Genomic DNA, 16127 nt, shown 5'->3' with positions numbered 1-16127 from the left:
CGCCGGAAGACGGAGAGGTTGGGCGCTGCCTTGATTCATCTGATCCCATACCACAATGAGGGTGACAACTTCTTGTCTGCAGTTGTCATCGGGGTTGAATCATGGTGCCACTATTACGACCCTGAAACACGACGGCAAAGCTTACAGTGGGAACATTCGAATTCACCACTCTCAAAGAAAGCAAAGGCTGTCATTTCCGCCGGAGAGGTGTTGTTGACTTTTTTCGATCATCAGGGGCTATTATTGATCGAATGTGCTAAACTAGGAGAGACTATCAATCATTTCCGATATTGTGGAACGTCGGATCGGCTGCGTGTCGCAATCAAGAACCAACGACGTGGAAAATTGAGCAATTGGGTCATCTTGCTCCACGACAATGCCCGGCCCCACGTCGCTGGTGTGGTCAAAACAAAACCGACAAAGTTCTAGTGGGAAACGCTGCAACATCCCCCATACAGCCCGTACCTGTCGCCTTGCGACTTCCACATTTTGGGGAAGTTTCAAAACACCTCAAGGGAACGAGACTCGTGTCGGAGGACTACGGGAAAGAGTCACTTACAGAGTTTTAGAAGCAGCAACCCAAAGATCTTTATTAAACGGGAATGACGCAACTCGTTAGTCAGCGGAGCAAATGTCTAAATGCTCATGGAGTCTACTTTTAAATAAAGTACCCTGTTTGTCATATATTTGCATTGGCTCACTTTCATTTGACTCGCACTCGTATATTTTTGGAGAACCCCTGCTTTTTATATCTGCTTTCTGTTGTGACTATAATTTCGGTGCAATTACTCATAATACACGACTGGTGACTGCTGCTCCTGCGCAATACATTGGAACAAAGGACAGTGTCATTGAGATTTTTCCAGGCCGTTGCATATTTACAAAAATGCAAAGTTCTTGAATGACAGTTTCATTAAAATATTTGTCCTCAACTTGTTCATTTTATGGCCTTTACATTTTTCATGCAAGTGGCATGCGCTGCTTTGCTGATTTCAAACTGATATAGTTCTAAAGTTCTTGCGATATCTTTTTATTTATTAAATAGACAGAAAAATTGGAAGCATTGATATCAGTTATTTCGGGCACAATTTTTGAGACGTACGAGTATATTCTTCTATGAAAAAAAGTACATATTTCACTTGTCTTCACAGTGCGTAGCATTCAAGAAGTTGTTTGCAGCATCTTTGGCAATGGCAATGCAGTTATTATTAATGTATTTGATCCCTCGACAAATTCTATAAGGAGGAGGCCGAGCTACAACATGAGCCCCCCCCCCCCACTTCCGAACGAAATTTGTGGCTGCGCCACTGCTGCTAAGCCTTCCCAGTCTAATAGGTTGAATATTTCTAAGCATGCATTGAATAGCGATGGGGAGATTGTGTCTCTTTGCCTGACACTTTCTGTAGGTAATTTTCTACGTATCTTGTGGAGAACCAAGGTAACTGTGGAATATTTGTAGATATTGTTACGGAAGAATGAACAAAGAGAGAGAGGAAAAAGAATATCGCGAGACGCTGGCTGCTGTGTGTTGTTGCTGGTCAGCCATCTGGACTACATTGACTTTGCTTGTATATATACTGTAAATATATTCAGTTTATACTCTCAACATCCCCGTAACATATTGGTGGGAGGTGCGGGGTACCACGGCTGGAAACGGAGCTCCGTAGTGGACGTCGCATCACCGTCCTCACCATGAATGACGGTGAGCACTTAAGATCAACGTCGTTGCTGCCTCCAACGTCACCATCACCCGCTACGACGCTGTCCTCTTCGGTTGTGGTTGTGCAACCCAAGGATCCCGGAACTATAAGCGGGACTGATGGTGCTGATGTTGAAGCGTGGGTGGCTGTGTAAAAACGTGTGAGTGGAATCAACAGATGGGACCCTACGCCTATGCTAGCTAACCTGTTCTACCTAAGAGGCACGGCAAAGGTACAGTTCGAAAACCATGAAGAGGAGCTGACCAGCTGGGGCCAATGCAAAGGGAAGTTAACAGAATTTGGCAAACTAGCCAGCCATAAATATCCGCAAAGCAGGAACTGGCCTCTCGTGCTCAATCCCCCACAGAGTCCTATGTTTCGTATATCCAGGACATGCTGGAGATTTGTCGTAAAGCCGATCAAGACATTACAGAAGCTGAGAAGGTAGGGCATGTGCTCAAGGGAATTGCTGACTACGCCTTTAATCTGCTCATGTGCCAAAGCTGCCCTACAGTTGATGCTATCATCAAAGAGTGCCGACAATTCGAGCAGGCCAAAAGCTGACGCGTCCTTCACCCATTCACCAGACTTCCCAATACTGCCGCAACATCGACGTGTGAAGATCAGGCCGCACAGCAGCATGCGTCGTCATCAGAGGACGTGGTGCGAATCGTTCAACGTGAACTGGACGCGATAGCGCCCGCAGCTTTCTGTTCGTGTAGCCCTGATGCTACCCCTATTTCAGTTCCCCTAATGCAAGTCATCGTTCGACAAGAATTTGAAAACTTTGGCCTACATTCTGTCTGTGCTGTCGTCAACGCCAGAGCCAACGAACACCCTTCTACTATTTTCGCTGCACCCCGACGCTTCTCTCCACGTTATCGCAACCCGACTGAGTGGAGAACCGCGGACGACCAGCCGATATGTTTCACCTGTCGCCGCTATCTGTCACTACTGCAGCAAATCCTCTGTCTGTGCCCACCAAAAGAAGTGTAATTGACGTTAAAATAGAGGGCTTACCTGTCCAAGCACTCGTCGACACTGGAGCCCACGTATCTGTGATGAATGCTAGCTTACGTAGACATCTAAAGAAGGTCCTCACCCCAGCAGCTTCCCGAGTGCTTCGTGTGGTCGACGGCGGTGTGCTGGTTGTTTTTGGAATGTGTACTGTGTGTTTAATTATAGCCGGCCGCCCTACTTCTGTTCTATTTGCTGTGATCGACAACTGCCCTCACGACATTATCCTTGGATTAGACTTTTTATCCCATCATTCCGCTCTCATCGACTGCGCAACCGGCGTTCTTCAGTTGGAACTGCCTCAAGTTGCCCATGCTCCGAGCACTGCTCGGAGCATGGGCAACTTTAAGATGTGCGTCTGTCACCTGAGGCAGTCACTTACGTCGCTTTGACCACACAGCCACAGATTCCTGATGGTGAATATGTCCTTCGCCCCATCATCGACATGCTTTTGAACCGGAATGTTGCTCTTCCACATACGCTGGTGACGATTATTAATAACAACGTCGTTTTTCCGCTTCTGAATTTCAGCCAGCCCTTGGGCTTCGCCTGTCGTCCTTGTGAAAAAAAAAAAGATGGTATCTGGTGTTTTTGCGTCGATTATAGCCATTCAAACAAGATCACCCGAAACGACGTCTACTCACTACCACGCACCAATGATGCCTTGGACTGCTTGCACGGAGCTAAATACTTCTCGTCCATCGATCTTCGATCCGGCTACTGGCAGATTTCAGTTGATGAAATGGACCGCGAGAAGACGTCCTCATCACACCGGATGGCTTCTATCAGTTCAAAGTCATGCCCTTTGGCCTATGCAATGCTACTGCGACATTTGAACGTATAAAAGACTCTCTTCTGCGAGGCTACAAATGGACCACCTGTCTCTGTTACCTTGACGACGTTAACGTCTTTTCTCCCACATTCGGCAGCCAGGTTACCCGACTTGCTGCCACTCTTGCGGTCTTCCGAAAAGCCGGCCTCCAACTCAACTCCACGAAGTGTAAATTCGGGCCCTGTCAGATTACCGTGTTGGGACACCTCGTCGACGCATCCAGTGTCCAACCAGATCCGAAATAGTTTGCGCCGTACGCAGTGTCCCTGTGCCACATTCTGCTTCTGACGTGTGCTGCTTCGTCGGCCTGTGTTCTTCCTTTCGCTGTTTCCTCAAAAACTTTGCAGACGTTGTTTGGCCTTTGACAGATCTAAAGAAAAACACGCCGTTCTCATGGGGCCCTGAGCAAGCTCACGTGTTCGCCGCTGTCATAGGGTTTCTGACCACGCCTCCCATACTTGCCCACTTTGATCCATCTGCACTGACCCAAGTCCACACTGACGCAAGCGGCCACGGCATCGGCGCTATTCTCACCCAACAGCAGAATGGCACCAAGTGCGTGATAGCTTACGCCAGCCGCCTGCTGTGATCTGCTGAGAGAAATTGCTCCATCACCGAGCGGGAGTGCTTGGCTTTAGTTTGGGCTGTCACCAAGTTCCGGCCATATTTGTATGGCCGTACGTTTTCGGTTGTTACAGACCACCACGCCCTCTGCTGGCTGTCTTCCCTCCGAGGCTCTACAGAACGGCCTGGTTGCTGGGCGTTACGGCTCCAGGAATTTTCATTCATTGTAAACTAGAAGCTTGAACGCCTGCACAAGGACGCTGACTGCCTCTCGCGTCACCCGGTGGATCCTCCCAATCCTGTTGCGCATGATCCGGTGACCTGCGTGATGGCTTTGACTGACATGACCGACATACGCGCTGAACAACAACGCGACGCATCCTTAGTCTATCATCGCCGGAGTGCAATCTGGCATCACCGACGGCACATGCCGCATGTTCGTGCTGCATGACGGCATCCTCTACCGCCGCAATATCAACCCTGACGGCCCTGAGGTGCTCCTTGTCCTTCCTCGTCATCTGCAATCTGTCGTTCTCGAACAACTTCGCGATGCATCGACGACGGGACACCTTGGAGTTTTGCGTACCTACGACCGCGTACGACGCCGGTTCTTCTGGCCGGGTCTCTACCGCTCTGTACGCCGTTATGTCACAACTTGCGAATTGTCAAAGCTGAGGACTGGCCGTCTTGGTATAGCATATTAGAGGCTTGATTGTGCAAAATTTGGACGACACACTAAGAGAAACACACACCACAGAGCGCTACTTGCAACTATCGTTTTATTCCCTTGTCAATGGAATAAATACTGAATTGTGTCAGCGCCGGAAAAAACCTCCCCTGCCACCTGTCGGCTGACCCCATCCAATTGAAGTACCCTCTGAACCATTCTTTCGCATTGGCCTTAACCTGCTTGGCCTTTTTCTGACGACGACTAGAGAGACTAAATGGATCGCCATCGCTACTGATTATGCGACACGCTACGTGATGACAAAGGCGTTGCCGACTAGTTGCGCAACTGACGTAGCCGATTCTCTCCTTCACGACGTCATTCTCCAGTACGGTGCACCTCGACATTTACTTACCGACCGCGCCCACTCGTTCTTGTCTCGAGTTGTGAACGACCTCCTCTGCTCTTGTGCCACTGAGCACAAGCTGTCCACCGCCTACCACCCACAAACGAACGGTCTTGCGTAACGTCTCAACCGAACGCTCACAGAGATGGTGTCGATGTACGTTTCCAACGATCATCGCGACTGGAATGCCACGCTGGCCTACGTGAAATTCGCGCGTAACTCGTCCCGACATGACACCGCAGGATGTTCACCCTTTTACCTTTTGTATGGTCGCGATTCCACTTTGCCCATTGACACCGTCCTTCCTTCTGTGCCCCGCGTTTCAGTTTCAGTTTCAGTTTATTGAGCATTTGAAATTTTTTACAGAAGTAACTCTAGGAGGTCCCATAGTCAAAGACTGAGGAGGGACCTCAGTACCACTGAGGTCCCTCCTCAGTGGTACGTTGCCACTGAGTACGCTCGTGAAGTTATCGATCGAGCTCACACAGTGCCTCAAGTCGCCCGATCTCACTTATTAGCCTCGCAGCATCTGCAAAAAGAGCGTTACGACCGCGGTGCCATCGCATGTTCAGTTCGCCCCAAGTGCTTGGGTGCTGCTTTGGTCACCATGTCGTCGGGTCGGCCTCTCTCAGAAGCTCCTCTCTTGCTACACAGAGCCTTATGAAATCCTACGTCAATTAACGACGTCAATTACAAGATTGCGCCGTTACAGTTTCATCCATCCTCAAGCCCGCCGCCTGTTGACGTCGTGCATGTTTCGAGGCTCAAGCCATACTTCGCTCGCAGTTCTTCGCCTACCATGTGCCGAGAAGGCGCTTCACCACCCAGGGGTCCTGTTACGGAAGGATGAACGAAGAGAGAGAGGAAGAAGAAGCTCGCGAGACGTTGGCTGCTGCGTGTTGTTGCTGGTCAGCCATCTTGACCACATTGACTTTGCTTGTGTATATACTGTAAATATATTAAGTCTATAGTCCCAACATCCCCGTAACAATATTCCCTATGATATTCACGTATGCCTCCTTTAGTACTCCTTTATTATGCAATGCCTCCATCACTGCTGGTATGTTTATTGAATCAAATGCCTTTTCATAATCTATGAAAACCATATAGAGAGGTTGATTACTCCACAGATTTCTTATCACATTCATAACATGGATGTAATCCATTGTACAATATCCCTTCCTGAAGCGAGCCTGTTCATTTGGTTGTTGAAGTCAAGTGTTGCCCTGATTCTATTGGAATTTATCTTGGCAAATGTTGCTACGGAACAGTATTTGCAATGACGAAGAGGCGAGCAGTGAGAAGACGACGACAACGTTTGGAAGCTAGCGCGGGCTGTTGCCTCTTGGCCAAGTGCGGCGTATTCCCTTGAAAATATACTCGTATATACCTTTTCCTCTGCATCTTCCTTCGTAACATATCTGGTGGAGGTGGACGTTCCCTGTACCTCGTCACGAAGCTTTGCAGTGGACGGTACGTCGACCCTTCCTTCATGGCTCCCGGCGATGACAACTCGACTCAGCCGCCTCCTACACCTGCTGCCACTTCGATGACCTACATCACGCTCCCCGTGATCCTGGCATATTCTTGGGCAAAGATGGGGAAGATGTCGATGAATGGAAGAGCCTATACGAACACGTCAGCCGCAATAACCGGTGGGACCTTACTATCATGCTCGCCAATGTAGTCCTTTACCTGGATGGCACACCTCGAGTTTGGTTTCGGACGCACGAAGATGAGCTCACCAGTTGGGATTCGCTTAAGCAAAAGCTCCGAGACTTGTTCGGCAAACCATACGGTCACTAACTTGCCACCCAGGAGGCATTATCTAGCCGTGTGCAGACGTCAACGGAGTCCTAAGTAACGTACATTCAAGACGTCTTGGCTCTGTGCCGCAAAGTGGACGCACATATGACTGAGTCCGACAAGGTTTCCCACATCCTCAAAGGCATTGCCGATGACGCCTTCAACTTGCTCGTTTTCAGCAATGTGGCGATGGTGGATGCAGTTATAAAAGAGTGCCGCTGCCTGGAACTCGCTAAAAGCCAACGTATCGACCAGCAGTTTGCCCGTCTGCCCAACACCCCAGCGACATCTTCCTGTGCCAACGCTCCTCGCCCCAACAACACTGACGATGTTACCAGAATCGTTTGGCGTGAGATCGAGGCCGCCTATCCGGCTGCCTTCGACTCCAGCTCCTCCAACGCACCTGCAGTCATGGTTTCCCTGATCCAGGCAGTTGTCCGCCAGGAATTCGAAAACATGGGTCTTCATACCATCTGCTCGGCCCATCGCCCTGACACCCACCCAGCTTCTTCGATTCCGCCCCGTCCTACATCTTATTACCCACCATGTTTCCGTGACCTATTTGAATGGTGCACTGCTGACGACAAGCCCATTTGTTTTCACTGCCGTCGAATCGGGCACATTTCTCGGCACTGTCGCAGTCGCTAGAGTTCCCCTACCCGGTCTACTTATACTGCCTACTCTCGCCCCTCAGGTGGCCCTTCTCGTCCCTATGCCGCACGCTGTGATAATGCCGCCACTGATTCTCCTGCGCCGGACTGCCCCTATTCTCGTTCGCCTTCGCCCCAACGACGACAATCTCGCTCCCCCCAGCGCCGTCGCTCCTATTCGCCGACTCCCTTCGGACGCCGCTCCCAGCCGGAAAACTAGACGATGCAGCGCCTCGAGGTGACGCTGCATTGCACCCTACGCCGCCAAATCCTCTCCTGACGTTGCCCACTCATCTGAACCTTCTTGACGTGCAAGTCGACGGTGTTTTTGTATCTGCTCTTATAGACACTGGGGCGCATTTGTCGGTAATGAGTGCTGACCTTCGTAACCGCCTGAAGAAAATAATCACGCCCGCCATGACGCCTGTTGTCCGTGTCGCCGATGGCGGAACAGCCCCCGTAATTGGTATGTGTGCCGCCCGCGTCTCCTTCGCCGATCGCTCCACTATTGTGTTATTCACAGTCATCGCCCACTGTCCCCACGACATCATCCTCGGCTTAGACTTCCTCTCCACACATTCTGCTTTCATCGGTTGTTCCGCCAGTACTCTCCGCCTTGACCTGCTTGTTCTGGATCCCGCTGAACCACACCCTAGTCGCCTCAGTTCCGTCGACTTCGTTCGCTTGCCACCTTCGGCACTGACTTACGTTGACTTAGTGTCATCCCCACCAGTGCCCGATGGTCACTACATCGCGGCTCCTATGCAAGACGTCCTACTTACTGTGACGTCATCCTAATACGCACTGTGTGTGTGCCTGAGCCACCGACGTGCTAAGATAAGCGCTATGCTTTCATTTCTTTTAACCTGTTCTCACACAAGTCATGTGACCATTCTGGCTGTATATATTTCACGACGGTACATTAAAATGGATCATTCTTGGTCTTGGGACGACGAGCGTCTGTCTGACTGTCTGACATGGTGTCAGAAGTGGCTCAAAGCTGGCTACAATGTAGCGCTGCAACAGCCCGTCAACGAGCGAACGAGTGCCTGCTTCCACAAGAGCATGTCCTATCGGTGACAATCGTCAAGCAACGCTTCAGCATGGCAGGAATCAAGCCTCCTAGGCCCTTCGACTTCCAGAACACTGCGGACTAGCCCGCCTGGATGGACGGATTTGACTACAGATTTGCATCCAGACTACATGAGAAACCAGACGAAGTACAAGTAAGGGCACTTCTCTATACAATGGGCAGGAAGTCACGGGAGATTCTTCGGTTGCTAAATGTCAAAGACGAAGAAATGGAGGACTTGAACCTCGCAAAGTCAAAATTTAAGGGCTATTTCGTCCATACCAAGAAGACAGTCTACGAGAGTGCTTGCTTTAATCTACGCCGCCAACAACTGGGAGAAACAGTAGACCGGTTTGCAACCGAGCTTAACAGGCTAGCAGACAGATGCGAAATCAAAGAAATGAAGGAACGCTTTATAAGAGACCGCTTCGTAGTAGGACAACGAGACCAGCTTCTCTCGGAAGAACTACAGATGGATCCTAATCTCACGCTGAGCACTGCTTTGGCAAAAGGGCGTACAAGCGAAACGGTAAAGAAACAGCAAGCCGAGCTAAAAGAGCACGAGGGCATTATCCCAGAAGCTTGTGTCGGCGCAGTAAAGCCCGACAAAACCCCTGGAAAGAGCAAAACATTTACACGCGGTCACAGGCCAGCTTATCGTGAAAAGTTCTGCAGTTTCTGCGCCGGACCATTTCATCCGAGAAGCAGTTGTCCAGCGAAACAAGAAAGATGCAGGTTTTGCCGAAAGTTGGGCCACTTCGAAAAGGCGTGCCGAAAAAAGAGACAAGCAGACGGGAATCTTGACGACATTGCCGAAGCTGATAAATTTCTTGGCACGGTCGAGCAATCGGCAAACACACCCTCTGGGCGCTTCGTCACGGTACTGATCAACGGCCATAAGCTCCGCATGAACGTAGATACGGGAGCCGAAGTGACAGTCGTCGGGGAAAATTTCCTTTACTTCGGCGTTCTCTGGACAAAGCAGGTGATCTTAAAGGACCGAATAATGCAAGCATCCGTACAATTGGAAAGTTTGGTGCTGAAGTAGCTTGGAGACGACTGTTCGAAACAAACCATTTACGTCGTCCACAACTTGCGCAGACCCTTGTTGGGACAGCCAGCTATCAAAGCCCCAGGAATCGTTCGCTTCCTAGATGACTTGGAAACTGCTGACGACATCGTAAGCCGGTATCGTAAGACATTCCAAGGCACGGGTTCCATGTCTGGAGAACATACCATACGTTTCGTTCCAAATGCAACACCGTACGCCCTGTCTACACCCAGACAGATTCCTATTCCCATGAAGAAACAAGTCAAGCAAGAACTGGACAGGCTAGAGCGAGAAGGAATGATACAAAAGGTCGAACCAACAGAATGGTGCGCTCCTATTGTACCCGTAATGAAGCCGTCTGGAGCAGTAAGGATATGTGTCGACTTAACTCAATTGAACCAATTTGTCAGGCGCGAGCGTCATCAGCTACCAACGGTAGAGCAAGTTATGGGAAGCTTCCAGGAAGCGAAGGTGTTTTCTCAACTGGACGCGAATTCTGGATTCTACCTGATAAAGCTTTCCAAGAAGTGTCAAAAGCTCACCACTTTTATAACGCCGTATGGGCGGTACTGCTACCGCAGGTTGCCGTTCGGGATCACATCCGCACCAGAAATTTTTCAGAAAGTTCGCGCAGGTTGTCGAAGGCCTAGATGGCGCACTGAACTACATGGACGACATTCTTGTGTACAGCAAGAACAAAGTGGAACATGACAACCGCCTTCGTAACGTGCTCGACCGACTGGAACAAACAGGAGTAACCCTTAACAAGGAAAAATGTTGTTTCACTGTTGAGCAAGTAGCATTTCTGGGCATGATCTTTGACGCCAATGGTGTGCGCCCAGATCCTGAGAAGATCAGAGCAATCAAGGAGTTGCCTTGACCCCAAAACGTCGCTGAGGTTCGTTCTTTATTAGGCACGATGAACGACGTCGCAAGGTTTCTTCCTGATGCTGCGTCTATATCTGCGCCTTTACACAGCCTCCTCAACAAAGACAGCGATTGGTGTTGAGGAACTCATCAAGAGGAAGCTTTTGAGAAGATCAAGACTACTCTCAGCTCGAACCTGACAAGGTACAACCCCATGTACTCGACAATCGTTTCGGCGGACGCATCTTCGCAAGGACTCGGCGCCGTACTACTCCAGGATCAGCCATCTGGCGAAAGACGTCCAGTAGCATATGCCTCCAGGTCGCTCACGAAAACAGAGCAGAGGTATTCACAAATCGAAAAAGAAGCGTTGGCTTTGACCTGGGCAGCAGAGCGCTTCGACGAATTTCTGAGAGGCCTCACGTTTTTGAGACAGACCACAAGCCCCTCCTTCCGCTACTTGGTAGCGATCCTCTCGATTCTCTTCCATCAAGAATCCAAAGGTTCAGAATGCGTCTTATGCAGTACTCGTTCACGCTCACGCACGTCCCGGGTAAAACCATCGCTACAGCGGACACTCTTTCTCGAGCCAGAATGATGAACACCGGACTGTCTATCGGGGAATTGTCTGAAGCCGACGGCTCGGCTCATGTGGATGGAGTCGTTCGATGTGTGCTCTCAGATGACATGCTTGACTGCATACGCTCAGAGCAGGCAATGGACCCTGAGTGCGCATCGTTGCTTGAAGCTTGCATGCAAGGTTGTCCCACAAAGGATCGGCTACCGCAAGTTCTCAAACCATTCTGGGCGCATCGTGGCAACATCACGGTTTGCAAGCAGTTGCTTCTAAAGGACGCCAGACTAGTAATCCTAAGATCTCTGCAGAAAGAAATGCTCCATAGAATTCACAAAGGGCATCAAGGCATTGCCCGCTGCCGCGCAAACGCTAAGGAATCAGTCTGGTGGCCAGGAATTATCCAGGAAATTGCAACAACCGTAGCCAACTGCCAAACTTGTGCTGCAGAGCGCATCTAATTTTCCGAACCGATGATCCCATCTGAAACAACGGAGCTTCCATGGGAGAAAATCGGAATTGATTTTTTTGCGATCTGTTTGTCTGCCTGCCAGTGGTCAATTTTGGCTTGACGACACAAGTGCTGCCATGCGGGATGTCTTTGGTCCAGCTTTGCTCATTCGAGGATCACTCAGTAGCATCTATTGCAGTAGACAATACAGCCTATACTCCTCTACCATCGCAGTCGGCAACTTGTACCATCGCCGACTTACAGAAAATGATTGCACCTGACATGCCGTCCGAGCACGCTCGTGAGCTCTAGCGCGCTCTGTTTTCCCACCACGATATTGTTTACTTTAACGATCGTCCTTTGGCCCAAACTACAGCTGTTAAACATCGCATTAATACCAGCGATGCCCCTCCTATTCATCGCCGCCCGTATCGAGTGTCACCGGCTGAGCATTAAGTTATTCGCGCAGAGGTTTGCAAAATGCTTGCGAAGAACATTATTGAACCGTCATGTAGTCCATGGGCGTCACCTGTTGTACTGGTAAAAAAAGAAGGATGGCTCATGGCGCTTTTGCAGGGATTATCGGCACCTTAACAGGGTTACCAAAAAGGACGTGTATCCCCTACCTTGGATTGATGATGCCCTTGAATGCCTCCACGGTGCTGGCTACTTCTCCTCTATTGACTTTCGCTACGGCTACTGGTAGATTGCCGTGGACTACACAAGGATGCTGACTGCCTGTCTCGCTACCTGGTAGACGAGCCTGATGACGCCGACAGTAGTACCGCCAACGGCATTTTCTCTGTGTCTGCCTTCGGTAACATCGCCGATGAGCAGTACCGAGACCTATCGTGGCGAGCACTCATCGAGCGTCTGCGCTCTACACCTAGCTGCCGACGCATCCGTTCGGCGATATGTCCTTCAGGGTGCCATTCTGTACCGAAGGAACTTCTTCCCTGGCGGATCTGATCTTCTTGTCGTGCCAAAACATCTACGACAGACTGTGCTCTATGAGATGCATGACGCACTCACTGCAGGACATCTTGAGGTAACCCGCACGTACGACCGCATCCGCCGCCGCTTCTATTGGCCTCGTCTCGCTCGCTCCGTCCGACGCTGTGTTGCTTCCTGTGATCCCTGCCAGCGTTGGAAAACACCTCAAGTGCTACCTGCCGGTCATTTCCAGCCTATCACTGTCCCTGTGGAGCCGTTCTTTCATGTTGGATTAGACCTCATCGGTCCCTTTCCCACGTCATCCTCTGGGAACAAATGGGTGGCCGTCACAACTGATTACGCCACCCGATACGCTATCACGCAGGCTCCCCGTACCAGTTGCGCCACTGACGTCGCGGACTTTCTCTTGCGTGACATCATCTTACTTCATGGCGCCCCGCGATAGCTGCTTACTGACCGAAGTCGTAACTTCCTCTCAAAAGTTATTGCCGACATTGTGCGTTCCTACACCACTCAACACAAGCTGACTACCTCATACTATCCTCAAACCAATGACCTGACAGAGTGGTTTAACCGTACTCTTACCGATATGCGGTCCAGGTACGTCGTTTCCAAGGTCCACCACGACTGGGACATTCCCTTCCTTACGTCACATTTGTGTATAATTCTTCCTAGCACGACACCACTGGATTTTCTCCATTTTATCTACTGTACGGTCGTGAACCGACCTTGCCCCTTGACATGGCACTTCCTCCTGCTGCGATCGCAACAAGCGAGTATGCGCGCGACGCCATCGCCCTCTCTGACCATGCACTCCAGCTTGCCTGCGCTCGACTGACGGCCTCGCAAACCACTCAGCAGCGTCATTACAACGCCTGCCACCGTGACGTACAGTTTTCGCCTGGTGCGCTGGTGCTCCTGTGGTCGCCCTCTCGTCACGTCGGACTTTCAGAAAAGCTACTTTCACGATACACAGGGCCCTACTGCGTGCTGTGCCACGTGGCGCCTGTGACGTACGAAATCGTTCCTGTGAGTTCAGCCTCGTCCTCTAGTTCGGCATCTAGTGATGTCGTGCACGTCAGTAGGCTCAAGGCCTACTGCACCGTTTTTGAGTCCGGCCTTTAGTCACTCCGGGACGGCGCTTTTGCCGCTGGGGGTAGTGCTACGGAACAGTATTTGCAATGACGAAGAGGCAAGCAGTGAGAAGATGATGACGACGTTTGGAAGCTAGCGCGGGCTGTTACCTCTTGGCCAAGTGCGGCGTATTCCCTTGTAAATATACTTATATATAGCTTTTCGTCTATGTCTTCCCACGTAACAATATAATATACAATACTGACAGCAAGCTAATGAACTTATATTTATTCAATTCTTTAACATCTCCTTTATGGATCAGTACAATGTTGGCTGTCGTCCAGCTCTGGCCTACTCGCTGGTCTATTCGAAGAGGCCGACATTGCACAGAAGGTTGCAATGCACAATCGACTACCTAACAAAAATTCACTAATCAAGTTTTTAAATAATTACCTTATGACACATATTGATATATACAATTTACTACAACGTGACAATATGGTCATGCTTAAAAAAAAAAAAATCACACACATGCAGATGACACCACCATCTGGTGCGTCGGCGGAGCGACGGCCAAGTTGACGCCGCCATGCAGATCGCCATCAATGTGACCGAGCGCTTCCTACGCCCCACTGGGCTTAGATGTTCTCCACCAAATCTTAACTACTTCTCTACAAGAGAAGACCCAGAGGCGGCGGCCATTGTGATTGGAAACCTGAGCCCATAAGCGAAATGCGGCTTTTCACTGGTGACGGGTCCTCGGTGCCGAGAATGGGCTCCCTCCATATATTGGCAGATGTATATGGAGTGTAATGGTGCCAATGGAACCGCACTCAGAAAGATAGCGCCAAGACGGAGAGTGCTCTCGGCCTCATCCGGAGGATGGCCAACATGCAGCGGGGAATCAAGGAAAACAATCTCATCCACGCTATGCATGCCACCTTTTATACTCGGCGGCCATGCATAATTGCCATGTTGCAGAGAGGAACAAGCTCAATTCCCTCATCAGAAAGGCCTTTAAGCTTGCCCTCGGCTTACCTGTAAGCACCCAAACCGAAAACCTGCTTAAGCTCGGGGTCCACAACACGCTCGAAGAACACGCACAAAGTGTGTGTGTCTCTGAAGAAAGAAGGGAAACCGAGGGGCTTGTTTTTTTTGTATATATGTGTGTGTGTGTGTGTGTGTGTGTGTGTGTGTTACGGTGTTTAGTTGATTGGACACCAGGAGCAGCACAGCGGCTACAGTCTAGGCCACGGAGTAAGACATTTAGGTGAAACTCCCGTCAGCGCGAGCGAGCTGACGGGAGCGACCAGATAAGGTCACAATTGTGTGCACCGACGGGGCCGTATACAGTGGCGGCGCCATGCGGCGCGTCGTAGAAGCCGCAGCGAAACAAAAAAAAATGCAGCGCCCGGGCAGGCGGCTCCGGCGTGCTCTCAACGGCGGTTATTTCTTTCCAGGCCACCAGGTGCCGCCAGCACGATAACGGCTCCGCGGGCTTGTGACCTTTTCTGGTCGCCGCAAACAGCGGAATTTCCACTCCTAAATGTTTCTTGCTCCGTGGTCCAGGCAGAGCACGCACTAGCGGCATTCACGAGCAAAAGCGCTGGAGAGGACGACCCACTGTATCGTTCCAATCCTTCTCTGCAATATATATATATATATATATATATATATATATATATATATAAATATTGCACGCTAGTTCACATTGGCTTGCGGGGCGACAAACAGTCCGTGCGTGCACGCTGATTTGCTCGAATGAACGCCTTTCACTGCAGCCCACGGGAACACGCGCTGCTCTCGTTTGAGCACGGGTTCAGCGAGCATGTGTCGGGACCTGCGCACGTCCTTGATGAATAAGCATTCACCGCTGCCACATTCATATTTGCTCCTGTCATTGTCTAACACATTTTTGTTGGCATACGTATTGATATTTTGTAGGTTTTTCTCTGTAAGCACCTTGCGTTTCGCAGTGATTTGGGCTTGTTGGTAAGATATCGTGAGGCTTATAGCGCGTGGAAAAGACAAGGACGAAAGTGAGACGTGACACACACAGGCGCTAACTTGCAACAATCTTTATTTCGAGCAAGGGACCCATACATAATACAACGTTTTCGCGTCATCTGTTTTTGCAAACAGCGCATGTATGATGTACGCGAAAAAGTTGTGTATATGTATGGGTCCTTTGCTCGAAATAAAGATCGTTGCAAGTTAGCGCCTGTGTGTGTCACGTCTCACTTTCGTCCTTGTCTTTTTCACGCGCTATAAGCCTCACGTATAGCTGCAGCATAGCTTCTTGGAATAAGCACCACTTTAACGCCCGTCCCACGTGTATTGCTTTAGCAATCTGCATTGTTTTGTCACTAGTGAGCTGCTGCGTCATCCACTCGTCACCGCACGGAATGTCTGCGAATGGCGAAGCTCACGCGTAATGAGCTG

General features: G+C 50.2%; 2 protein-coding genes and 1 pseudogene across 3 annotated transcripts in view; 2 read left to right on the top strand and 1 right to left on the bottom strand.

Annotated features, from left to right (window-relative positions):
* Nucleotides 1–16127, top strand: part of LOC142559732 (sodium-dependent glucose transporter 1A-like) — a 253170-nt gene that overhangs the window by 45847 nt on the left and 191196 nt on the right. The window lies entirely within an intron of this gene.
* The window catches only part of LOC142559852 (BBSome complex member BBS2-like), a 220939-nt gene that overhangs the window by 56921 nt on the left and 147891 nt on the right, over nucleotides 1–16127 (bottom strand). The window lies entirely within an intron of this gene.
* LOC142559734 (uncharacterized) lies at nucleotides 1329–15277 on the top strand (annotated as a pseudogene).

Source organism: Dermacentor variabilis, chromosome 10 (assembly GCF_050947875.1).
Source record: "Dermacentor variabilis isolate Ectoservices chromosome 10, ASM5094787v1, whole genome shotgun sequence".
NCBI lineage: Eukaryota > Metazoa > Arthropoda > Arachnida > Ixodida > Ixodidae > Dermacentor > Dermacentor variabilis.
Note: the sequence above shows the minus strand (reverse complement) of the source record. Positions and strands in the feature narration are given on the sequence as shown.